The sequence below is a fragment of the Manis javanica genome, chromosome 10, assembly GCF_040802235.1.
Source record: "Manis javanica isolate MJ-LG chromosome 10, MJ_LKY, whole genome shotgun sequence".
Taxonomy (NCBI): Eukaryota; Metazoa; Chordata; class Mammalia; order Pholidota; family Manidae; genus Manis; species Manis javanica.
Window position 1 is genome coordinate 29950330 of NC_133165.1, and position 11650 is coordinate 29961979.

Sequence of the window (11650 nt, forward strand, 5' to 3'; positions counted from 1 at the left end):
GCTTCCAAAAAGCACTCGCCAAAAAGAAAAAAAAAAAAGGGAAAAACACGTGATATTCTTTGTCCTCAGGCGCCGGTCCCAGGCACCCGCTCACCAGTCCTGCTGCCCTCCCTCCCTAGCACTGGGGTCCCTGTCCCTTTAAGGCTTCCAAAAAGCACTTGCCAAAAAACCGATCCGGTTTCTTTCCACCCGCCCGGAGCCGGGGGGAGGGGCACTCGGGTCCCGCCGGGCCAGGGCTTGTATCTTACCCTCTTCGCAAGGTGCTGGGTTCTTGCAGGTGTGGATGTGGTCTGGATATTGTCCTATGTCCTCTGGTCTCTATTTTAGGAAGAGTTTTCTTTGTTATATTTTCATAGATCTATGTGTTTTGGGGAGGAGATTTCCACTGCTCTACTCACGCCACCATCCTGGCTCTTCAGGAAGGTATTTTTACCTGACTTCCCAATTGTGGGAGAAAAGTTCTGCCAGAAACGGCTCCTCTCTGAGCTCTGCTCCCTATCTGCAAATGGCTGAGCTGTACTGCCAGTGACTTCACATCTTTCTTGTGCTTATGAGCCTGTTTTTTCCCAGAGAGGAAGGTATAAGAATATAGTAATTTATCCTTCATTTACCCCATGGTCCCAAGCACATAAACTGGTGAGAATTATGCTGGGGCTTGCCTGGGACTTGCCCCACCTTATCTCCCCCAAGGCAACAGGCCTAGTGGATCCACCACAATAAAAGGCACAACTCTGCACCATGCTGCTGCTCTCTCTGTCCCCCTTCTCTCTCTCTCTCTCTCTCTCTCTCTCTCTCTCTCTCTCTCTCTCTCTCTCTCTCTCTCTCCCCCCCTCCCTCCCTCCCTCTGGAGCAGCCACTTTCTATTTCAGATAATAAAATCTCTTGTATGGGCCTGTGTCTCCTGAGTCATCCTGGGTAAGGAGGGTTGTGGTGAGATACCCTTTCAGAAGGGACTCCACCCTTTTAGGCAGAAAAATAGATATGAGTGGGATGGTAAAAGTATAAGTCCAGGAAAATGCCCACTAAAAAAGACCCAGAGTCAATCAGTTAAAGCTCAAAAAGCTAGGAGCAACTTGGCCTGGAATGTTTGAATATTCCCAGAGAAAGAAGGGTATCTCTGCAGAACCCATGGCTTTATTTTGTTAATCATACAGGCCCAGCTCATTTTTCTAATTTTACCTATATGCTGTTTTTTTTCTCCTTTGACCCTAATCAACTAATTTGCAATCTGGTCAATTAATAATGTCAAGCAAGCTCAGTGTAGACAACATAGTAACAGGCAGGAAGGATTCCATCTTAAAAATAAGATTGCATTTTAATAACCAGAAGTGAAGAATTAAGATTCTTAACTTACTCTTTAGCAAACAGACAATAACTCAGCCCACCTTGGGGACAGGGCAGTCAGCCTGGTTTGATCTGCTCCCAGACCAAGAAGGCCAGGATCTCAGGGAGAAATCAGAGCAGGAAATTCCTTGTGTTAAGTTAATTCTAAGTATTCAAAGACCACCTAACAGGTCTGCACCTGCCAGCCCTTGGTCACTGTTAGGCTGGAGAAAGGAAAAACAAGGACATGCAAACAGAACAGAGAGATGCCATAGGGGGAGAACAAACCAGACCCCAAAGTCCATGCCGTATATGGAAAGGGGACAGCTATCCCTGAATTCCATCCTGATGTGCCAACTAAGACCTGGATGTCAGCCTCCTCCCTCTTGGAAAGAAAAAAGTTTCTAGTTGACTATTATGTCACCTTTAGCCAATCATACCTCTCAACACCCCCCTAAGATAGTTCGCCCACTCCTCCCCCTCCTAATCCTTTATAAGCACCCCACCTCCCTAACCGGGTGTGACTTCTCTGGCCTCTGACAAGAAGGCCACAGAACCTCACCCAGGGATATTTAAATAAATTACCTGGCCCTTTGTTGCCTCTCTTTGTCTGCTTCTTCCAGCTAGAATTTATCTTACATATGGTGCCGAAACCTGGGAGGAGTGTGAGCGCGAGGCCCTGACCGGCCACCAGCGGCCCCGCCCCACCCTCCTTCCCCAACCCGGGACTTCAGCCTGCTCTCCATTGCATAGATTATTTTCTGGTGAGTCCCTCAGTTTCCCCGGTCTAACTTCATTTCACCTGGTCCGTCCGAAATTGTAGCTATGTCCAGGTCTGGGCATTCAGCCCATCTGTTGCGAGTATCTGGGATACTCGCCCCTGGCCCTGCGGTGGGGGAGATGGCCCTCACCTAGGCTCCCAGGCTGTCTCCCCTGACTTGGTGCACTTGGGATGCTGGGTGCTCCTCTCAGTGGGATATTTTTTGGGAAGTGATCGCAGACATGAGGAACCAGCCCATGAAAGCAGAGGCTCAGACCCCACTGTGGTGTCTCATTTCTAATCTGGCTACTCTGTTTGTCCCAGGAAGTCCGCAAACGGAAGTTAGTCTTCCTTTGCTCTGAGGCCGGGCCTCAGTATCCCTTGGACAACCAATCTCGCTGGCCCCCTGAGGGAACTTTTGATTTTAGCCTCCTCACTGACTTAACTAATTATTGCCACCGGAGCAGAAAGTAGAATGAAATCCCACATGTGCAGGCTTTTTGGACTTTGCACTCCTGTCAAAACCTTTATGTTAAGTGTTCTATAACTCATGTTCTTCTGGCCTGATCTCCAGTTAAAGATTGTCAGCCTCTTACTCTGTGCAGTCCTTCTTTTCAGAGCTGCCAGAAAACCTCAGTCGCCCACCTCCCTCAGCTCACAATCCCCTCCTCCTCTCTCCACCACCATCTCTAAGTCCTTTGTCTTCCCACGTGTCGCCTCCATCTTAAAGTCCTGCATTCTCAACCATGCGGTTGCCCTGCTCTCCTCTTCTGGTGGCTGCACCACCCCCTCCCCCTCTCCTTCCACCTTCACTGCCCTCTTCCCCCACCAGAACATGCCCCTCCCACCCTCTAGTTCCAGAAGCCACAGACAAGAAGCTGAGAAGAGAGAGAGCAATTAGATATCAGTAACTTAAGTCTTTGTATCGGTTTGTCTATCTGTGTATATGTTTTTATACGAAAAGTGTTGCTGACTGTAGTCGTTGTATCTCAGTTTGTAAGTTTGTGTGTCTAAGTGTATAAATGAAAAATATTTTATTTAAAAACAAGTGCTTGTGAAGGTTGAGCATTCTAGAACTTCCAGAGAATCTAGTAAAAAATGTTAAGCGTGAAAGCTAATTTGAGTTTAGCTGAGGCGGGCATGTCCTTGTTATCAGCTGCCTAAGTTTACCTTAAGTCTTTTAAGTCAATGTTACCTACTAAATCTTTTAAGAATAAAATGCTTAAAAGCTTAGCTTTGTCTAACATTCAGTAAAAGTTTTGTAAGTAATCTAGCATAGTTGCTAAAAATAAGTAAACAAGCCTAGCAAATAAATTTTAATAATAATACTGTATTAATGTATAACAGTATATATATATGCAAACAGCCTGAGAATTTTTGTAGTAACCAAAATTCTTAAAGTTTGCTAAGTTATATAGACATATTTTGTGCCTAATAAGAAATTGTGCTATAAAGCACATTTCCAAAAATGATAATATACATTCATAAATGTATCAATCTGAAAAATGCTAGTGTAACAGTTTACAGCAGCCTATTTTTCAGTGTTCAGTGAAAGTTAAATAGTTTTAAGTTCTAATCAAAACGACTTAAAGTAGTAAGGAAAACATTTCTGCATGCTAAAAATATGTCTTTTGATAAAAGAAAGTTGGAAAAAAGTTTGTAGGAGAATTTAATATGGTCATGCTATATAAAATTAAAGCAAATAAGTCTCAGTATCAAGTATACAGCAAAATTAGAATTTTGTTTTCAGTTAAAAAGACAAAGTTTTCTTAACTGTTAGCTCTTAATATTGAAAGATTGCAGAAAGTTCTTCTAATTGTTTTATCAAAGCAGTTTCTTATGCTTAAAGTCTCAGTGAGTTGTCAGTCTTTAAGAAAATGAGATCTTAATATTAAAAAGACTAAAAGCTAAACTTTGATAACAACTGTGTAACCTTCTTTATTTGCCTTTGAAGTACTTTGTTGTCACTCTAGTCAATTAGATAAGTGTTGCTTCATAGCAACCTATAATCCTATTTAAGCAAGTGCCTTAAAACTTTCTTCTGACAACTTCCCAAAATCAAATTCAAAAAAGTGCTTTTGCCTCTAGTTAACTCTGATATTTTCCAGAGGGCCCCTGGAACATGTCAGAGGAATTTTTTTCTCATTGGAGAAAGTATTTGGCTAATTTAGCTTATTTATCTGATATATAATTACCTGCTTAATTGCCTAGAGAGCACTGTCAAAAAGAATAATGCTAAACTTTGTTACTGAATGTTTTGTGTTACAGAAATATCAGAATTTCCTTATGTCAGCTGTCTTACAGTAAGCTCTCATCAGATCTTTAACCATTGTCATTTGTCTTTTATTATTTACAGTCACTGTTTTATTACTCTTAAGCTAGTAAAAAACTAGATTTCAGCAGAACAGGTATCGGTTACATAAGATTAACTAAGCTAGAGAAGATGATTTTGTGGCTTTTTGTTTCAAATGTTGTTGATGAAGTGTTTTAAGCTTTTTCTCTTAAGCTGAAACAGTTTAGTAAATGATTTTCTCTATAAGCAGAATTGAAACTTTATCTTTCTCTCTACCTGATCCCACCAGAATTTAAAAACTCTCAGTAACTATTTTTATATTTCATGGCAGTATGTTTATTTGCATAAGTTCAATAAGAACCTGCTTTCCTTGTAAGAGGACCAATTAAAAACACTGGTTATACTACCAAGGCCTTGACTGGAATGGCATACCTGAGAGACACGTGCATAAACTCAGATATGAACAGACAGCTTTAAGGAACTAAGGTTGACTTTATAAAGCCAACAAAGCCCCTTAAAAAAACTGGCCTGGTACCTTGCTTACAGAGTTCCCAGCATCCTTACCAGGTGAGTAAGGAAGGTCACTTCCTGGCAGGTGCAGGAACCTCAAGAAGAGAAATGAACAGGTACTGCAGGGACAACATGATTGCAAGTCTGGCTTGGCTTTCTGGCCTCAAGAGGCCCTTAAAAGTCCAATCTGAAATTCCCTACAAAAAGTTCCAGCAAAGCACATTTAAAAGAGCCTGTGTAATAAATTGCTCTTCTTGCTGCACTTATGCAAATAATCAAGCCAACTGTTAATTATTTTCTTAATCTAACTACTTCTGATAAAAATAAGGATGATTTTAGAGAAAACTATTGTTTCAATAGTGCAGTCTTATCTATACTAAATCCTAATACTAGTGTAAGATCTGAAGAATCAAAAGTTAGCATAAGTACAGCCATCTTAAAGGCTTAAATACCACCCCCTAACCTAGAAGGAGGAAAATTATTAGAATCTTGAAAAACAAGTTAGTCAGCCAGTGTTAAATGTAGTGACCTTTAATTAGCTGACCTCAAATCAGTTAATCATACACACCAAGCTTATCTTACTAGAACCACCCTAAACATTCCGAAGGTAATCTTATCTAACCAGACCCCAGGATGTGGCCCCAGGCAAAGATTTATGTGTCTATGAAAAAACACTGTATTGTGATTGTGGAAAATGTTGCCCCCTTTGAAAATGCTATAAAACCTTCTGGCTTTGTGTGCTCAGGGTCCTTGTTGAGACCCGCTGCGTCGGGCTAACTTGGACCCCAGCTAGCTGGTTCCTGAATAAATTCCTCTTGCTTATTGCATCAAGAGACGCCTTTCGTGAGTGATTTGGGGCGGCGTCCTCCTCTGGGAAAATCCAACATTTGGGGGCTCGTCCGGGATCATGCGCTCACCCCGCTTCACTCCCGAAGTCGCTCTTGGAGGAAGAGGTAAGATTAGTGGCGCCTTGGTTTGTCTGTTCTGTTTTCTGTTTTTCAGTGAGACCGGTCAGAATTCTGAAAGGGGGTACCCACTGTCTGGCAGCTGTCCCGATCCCGTAAAGGGGTCGAGACTGCAGTCGGTAGACGTACTAGGAGCACCGCAGGCTGCAACCCTGGGGGACGCCTCGGGGGGGGTTGGGAGGCCAGGGACGCCTGGTAGCCTCCCGTCTGTTTTTCCGGCAAGGTGAATCTGATGAGATAGGGTTGATTTTCAGGCGCCAGGAATATCAACCCTCTGATTCCTTTCGGTTTCTGTTTGAAAATCTGAGAAAAAACAAAAAGCGGCCGCTGTGTGTCTAATCTGTGTGTGTCTGTTTTTTGTGTCTTTCACGTGCCTAATAATTGTTATACTGACAATGGGACAGATTCAGACAACCCCCTAAGTGTGTAAATGAATATATCTTTCTACCTCCGGATGGTATTAATGAAATTGACTTAAAGACAAGCGCTTGTGAAAATTGAGTATTCTAAAACTTCCAGAAAACCTGATAAAAAAGTGTTAAGCATTAATGCTAATTTGAGTTTGCCTAAGGAGGGCATGTCTTGGTAGTTGTCGGCTGCCTGAGTTTACCTAGAGTCATTTGAGTCATGTTATCTGCTAAATCTTTTAAGAATAGAATGCTTAGAAGCTTGGCTTTGTCTAGTGTTCAGTGGGGGGGCTTGTGAGTAGGCTAGCGTAGTTGTTGCAGGTAGGTGAGCTGGATAAGTGTGGCAAGTGAACACCTTTTTAATTGTGTGTTGCAGTGTGTATGCCTACCTGCAGCCTGAGAATCTTTGTAGTAACTTAAAGCCTTAGAGTTTTGTTAAGTTGAGAAGATGTGCTCTGTGTTTGCTGGGAGATTGTGCTGTGGAGCTCATGGTTGCAGAAATTGTAGAATGTGTTCATAAGTTTGTCAGTCTAGGGAATGTTGGTTTGACAGTTTGCAGTGTCCTGCTTCTCAGTGTTCATTGGAGGTTGAAGTTTCTAATAGTTTTGAGTTCTGGTTAGAACTGCTTAAGGTGATGGAGAGGGCATTTCTCTATGCTGCAAGATGTATGTTTTGATGAGAGAAAGTGTAAAGAATGGAAATTCGTTTTGTTGAAAGTAAAAGAGAGTGATTGTTAAAGAGAGAGAACACTGAATGTAAAAAGAAAGTTGTAGAAGGCTTGTGGAAGAGTTAGTATAGTCATGCTATGTGAAATTGAAGCGAGTAAGTCTTGGTATCGAGTGCACAGCAAAATTAGAATCTCGTTTCCAGTTAAACAGTTTTTTTAACTGTTAGTCTGCTCTTAGTGTTGAAAGATCAAAGCAGTTTCTCATGCTTAAAGTCTCAGTGAGTTGCCATAAAATCGTAATATTAAAAAGACTAAAAGCTAAAGTTTGTTAACAACTGTATAACCTTTATTTGCCTTTGAAATATTTTGTTATTGAAAATGATTGCATGGCCTGAGAAATTGAATTATTTATTCCATATATTTTTATAAGTGGAAAAATCTCTAACCAACAAATGATTAAAGTTGTTAGTGATTATTTGTTTTCTTAATTTATCCTAAGCAGAATGGTAACAAAGCTTTTTTCAGCTGATTAAATGCACTTAGTTAACAAGCCAAAATTTATTCTTAAAAATTAAACTGTAGAATCTGGACAAGATTATGTTTCTCCCAGAAAAATAGGTTTCACTGTAAAGGTTTAGATGGACGAACGTGTGACTACTTTTGAGAAAAGTTGTAATAGATTTTTTTGAGAACCACCAGGTCTTCTTGTTTAATTTATATGCTGTGGATATGTTTGTATGTTTTAAAAAACATGGAGGACTCCATATTTTTTTAATGCAAATAATCTTATAAGCTGCTAATGCAAATTCTATTAAAAAGCTCTATCTACTATTAAAGAGTAAAACATTCTTGAAGCTTTCAGGGAAGACCTGTAGACTTAAGCACTTTCTCTGCTTTTTTGTATCTGGTCTTAGACACTTATGCTGAGTTATGTTCTTATTATTTTCACTGTTTGTAAGCTATTGATTGTAAGCCAAAGGTCATCATTTCTCAGTCCCTAAATGAGGAAGTAAAATGCCTGATCTCTTTCATCTCAAAGCATATTTCTGGTCATATCTGAATATCTGTGTGAAAGAAAGAGACATTTAAATTTGAAATTCTGCTTAAACTTTTAAGTTGAATTTGACTATAGCCATATTCATTCTTTGTATGTATCTCTAACAGGTCTTTTGTATGCCTGGTGATATTATACTCTGCCTTGAGTTTAGACAGTTCTTTCAGCTAAATGTGAATTCTTATTGTAGCTTTTTTTTCCCTTCCTGAAGATGAAAGCAGAGGAATCTACCATCTGCTACCATTCTCTCAAGAATGCTTAGTAACCTAGAATTATTTTGACTTTCTATATATTGTCTTTTAAACTGACAGCAGCAGTCTCCCCTGCTGCCCCACCTTTTTAAAGTATCTCATTTACTGTGCTGGGTATATAGATAATAAATGTGTAATGATAGACAGTTCTAATAGAATTAAATGCAAAAAAGTGCTTTTACCTCTAGTTAACTCTGACATGTTCCAGAGGGCCCCTGGAACATGTCAGAAGATTTTTTCTCATTGGAGAAAGTATTTGACTGGTTTGGCTTGTTTATCTGATATATATATATATATATATATATATATATATTTACCAGAAAAGCACTATCAAAGAGAATGATGCTAAATTTTGTTAGTGAATGTTTTGTATTACAGAAATATCAGAATTTCCTTATGTCAACTGTCTTACAGTAAGCTCTTATCAGATCTTTAACCATTGTCATTTGTAAGTCTTTTGTCATTTATAGTCAGTTTTATTATTCCTAAACTAGTAAAGAACTAGATTTGAGCAGAACAGGTATTAGTTACATAAGTTTACATAAACTAAAGAAAATGATTTTGTGTCTTTTTGTTTCAAATGTTGCTGATAAAGTGTTTTAACCTTGTTCTCTTAAACTGACAACAGTTTAGTAAATGACTCAGAATTGAAACATCCTTCTCTCTACCTGATCCCTCCAGAGTTTAAAAACTTTCAGTGACTGTTTTTGTATTCCATGGCAGTATGTTTATTTGCACGAGTTCAATAAGAATCTGCTTTCCTTGTGAGAAGACTACTTAAGAACACTGGTTATACTACCAGGGCTTTGACTGGAATGTCATACCTGAGAGACATGTATATGGACTCAGATGTGAACAACTTTAAGGAACTAAGATTGACTTTATAAAGCCAACAAAGCCCCTTGGAAGAACTGGCCTGGTACCTTGCTTACAGAGTTCCCAGCAGCCTTACCAGGTGAGTAAAGAAGGTCACTTCCTGGCAGGTGCAGAGACCTCGAGAAGAGAAGAATTCATCCAAATCTACAGGTACTGCAGGCAAAGCCTGATGGCAAGTCTGGCTTGGCTGTCTGGCCTCAAGAAGCCTTTAAAAGTTCAATCTGAAATTCCTTACAAAAAGTTCCAGCAAAGCATATTTAAAAGAGCCTGTGTAATCAATTGCTCTTCTTGCTGCACCTGTGCAAATAATCAAGCCAGCTGTTAATTATTTTCTTAACCTAGTTACTTCTAGTAAAAATGAGAGTGATTTTAGAGAGAAGTATTGTTTCAATAATGCAGCCTCCTTCCAGAATAAAAAATCCAACTCCAGATGTTGCTACATAACCTAATAACACAATTTGTTTTATCTTGCTTAGAAGCCACAAAACTGCAAATAGTAATAGAAATGAAACCCAGAATGGAAGCGCCAGCCTTCTGAGGCCCTCTCAACTGACCAGTGATGGAGACCTAGCTGCACCCTTTACTGCGCCCCCTTCTCAGCACGAAGCAGCCAGAGCGGTCATCGCCCCTTTTCCCTAGCAGCAGCTAGAGTCTCTATCTGTTGAAGAAAGAATGAGACCATACCCATAGCCTTGCCTGGTAAAAACAGGTATTTAATCCCTCCTCCTGAGGGATAGTGGGCTTGTAACACTGGAGTGACCCCATGTGTCTACTTCTGCCTTCAACTCCTCCCGTGATTTCTGTATCATGGTCCAGCTGGTGCCCAGGTTGATGTATCATGATGATCTCTCATTCGTAGCTGAATTTGAACCTAGGCATAGATATAAGAGAGAGCCGGTCTCGCTGACCTTAGCTGTGTTGTTAGAGATAGGAGTCGCAGCCAGAGTGAGAACGGGGGCAGCCGCTATTGTCCAAGGGAACCAACATTATGAAGGACTAAGGACAGCTATTGATGAAGACTTAAAGACCATAGAGCAATCCATTACAAAACTTGAAGAATCTCTGACTTCCCTCTCTGAAGTAGTCTTGCAGAATAGACGAGGGCTGGATCTGCTGTTCCTAAAAGAAGGAGGACTGTGTGCAGCTTTAAAAGAAGAATGCTGCTTTTATGCAGACCATTCCAGAATAGTAAGAGATTCAATGTCAAAGCTTAGAGAAGGGCTAGACCAGAGAAAGAAAGAGCGGGAAGCCGGCCAAGGGCTATTTGAATCTTGGTTCACTAGATCCCGTAGTTTACAACCCTGATATCCACTCTGTCTGGGCCCTTACTCATCCTTGTGTTGCTCCTCACTTTAGGACCCTGCATACTAAATCGGCTGATAACTTTTGTTAGAGAAAGAGTGAGTGCCGTTCATGTACTGATGTTGAAGCAACAATATCATTCACTCACCCAACAAGGAAACACAAACATTCCATGATTGGAATGTCCCTAAAGAGAAGTGGGGAAATGTAGGATCTGAAGAATCAAAAGTTAGCATAAGTACAGCCATCTTAAAGGCTTAAATACCACCCCCTAACCTAGAAGGAGGAAAATTATTAGAATCTTGAAAAACAAGTTAGTCAGCCAGTGTTAAATGTAGTGACCTTTAATTAGCTGACCTCAAATCAGTTAATCATACACACCAAGCTTATCTTACTAGAACCACCCTAAACATTCCGAAGGTAATCTTATCTAACCAGACCCCAGGATGTGGCCCCAGGCAAAGATTTATGTGTCTATGAAAAAACACTGTATTGTGATTGTGGAAAATGTTGCCCCCTTTGAAAATGCTATAAAACCTTCTGGCTTTGTGTGCTCAGGGTCCTTGTTGAGACCCGCTGCGTCGGGCTAACTTGGACCCCAGCTAGCTGGTTCCTGAATAAATTCCTCTTGCTTATTGCATCAAGAGACGCCTTTCGTGAGTGATTTGGAGCGGTGTCCTCCTCTGGGAAAATCCAACACTAGTCATTGAAATGTAAACTTGATCCAGAATTCCAGTCCCCCATAACAGCCTGGCTAATGCCCCTACTGGGTCCCTTAATAACAGTTTGTGGTTTACTCTTAGTTGCCCCTTGTATCCTCAGGTTCCTCCAACAGCGGCTAACCCAGATGACCCTGGTCGCCACCAACCAGATGTTACTTCACCGTTAAGCACCTCTTCCCACTGAACCCCCTCCTTCGGCCTAATACCAGGCTCAAACCCCCACGACACCCCTTGTCAGCCAGAAGTAGCCATATTGAGTCATCGCCCATTATGACCAAAAGGCTGGAATGTTAGGCTGGAGAAAGGAAAAACAAGGACATGCAAACAGAACAGAGAGATGCCATAGGGGGAGAACAGACCAGACCCCAAAGTCCATGCTGTATATGGAAAGGGGACAGCTCTCCCTGAATTCCATCCTGATGTGCCAACTAAGACCTGGATGTCAGCCTCCTCCCTCTTGGAAAGAAAAAAGTTTCTAGATGACTATTATGTCACCTTTAGCCAATCATACCTCTCAACA

The 11650-nt window shown here is 41.0% G+C and overlaps 1 long non-coding RNA gene across 1 annotated transcript; it reads left to right on the forward strand.

Moving 5' to 3' along the window:
* The first annotated feature begins 2112 nt into the window (after positions 1-2112).
* LOC140844033 (uncharacterized) lies at positions 2113-11052 on the forward strand. Its single transcript, XR_012122131.1, has 2 exons — positions 2113-5839; positions 8954-11052. It is a non-coding gene; the product is annotated as an uncharacterized lncRNA (long non-coding RNA).
* The last annotated feature ends 598 nt before the right edge of the window (positions 11053-11650 follow it).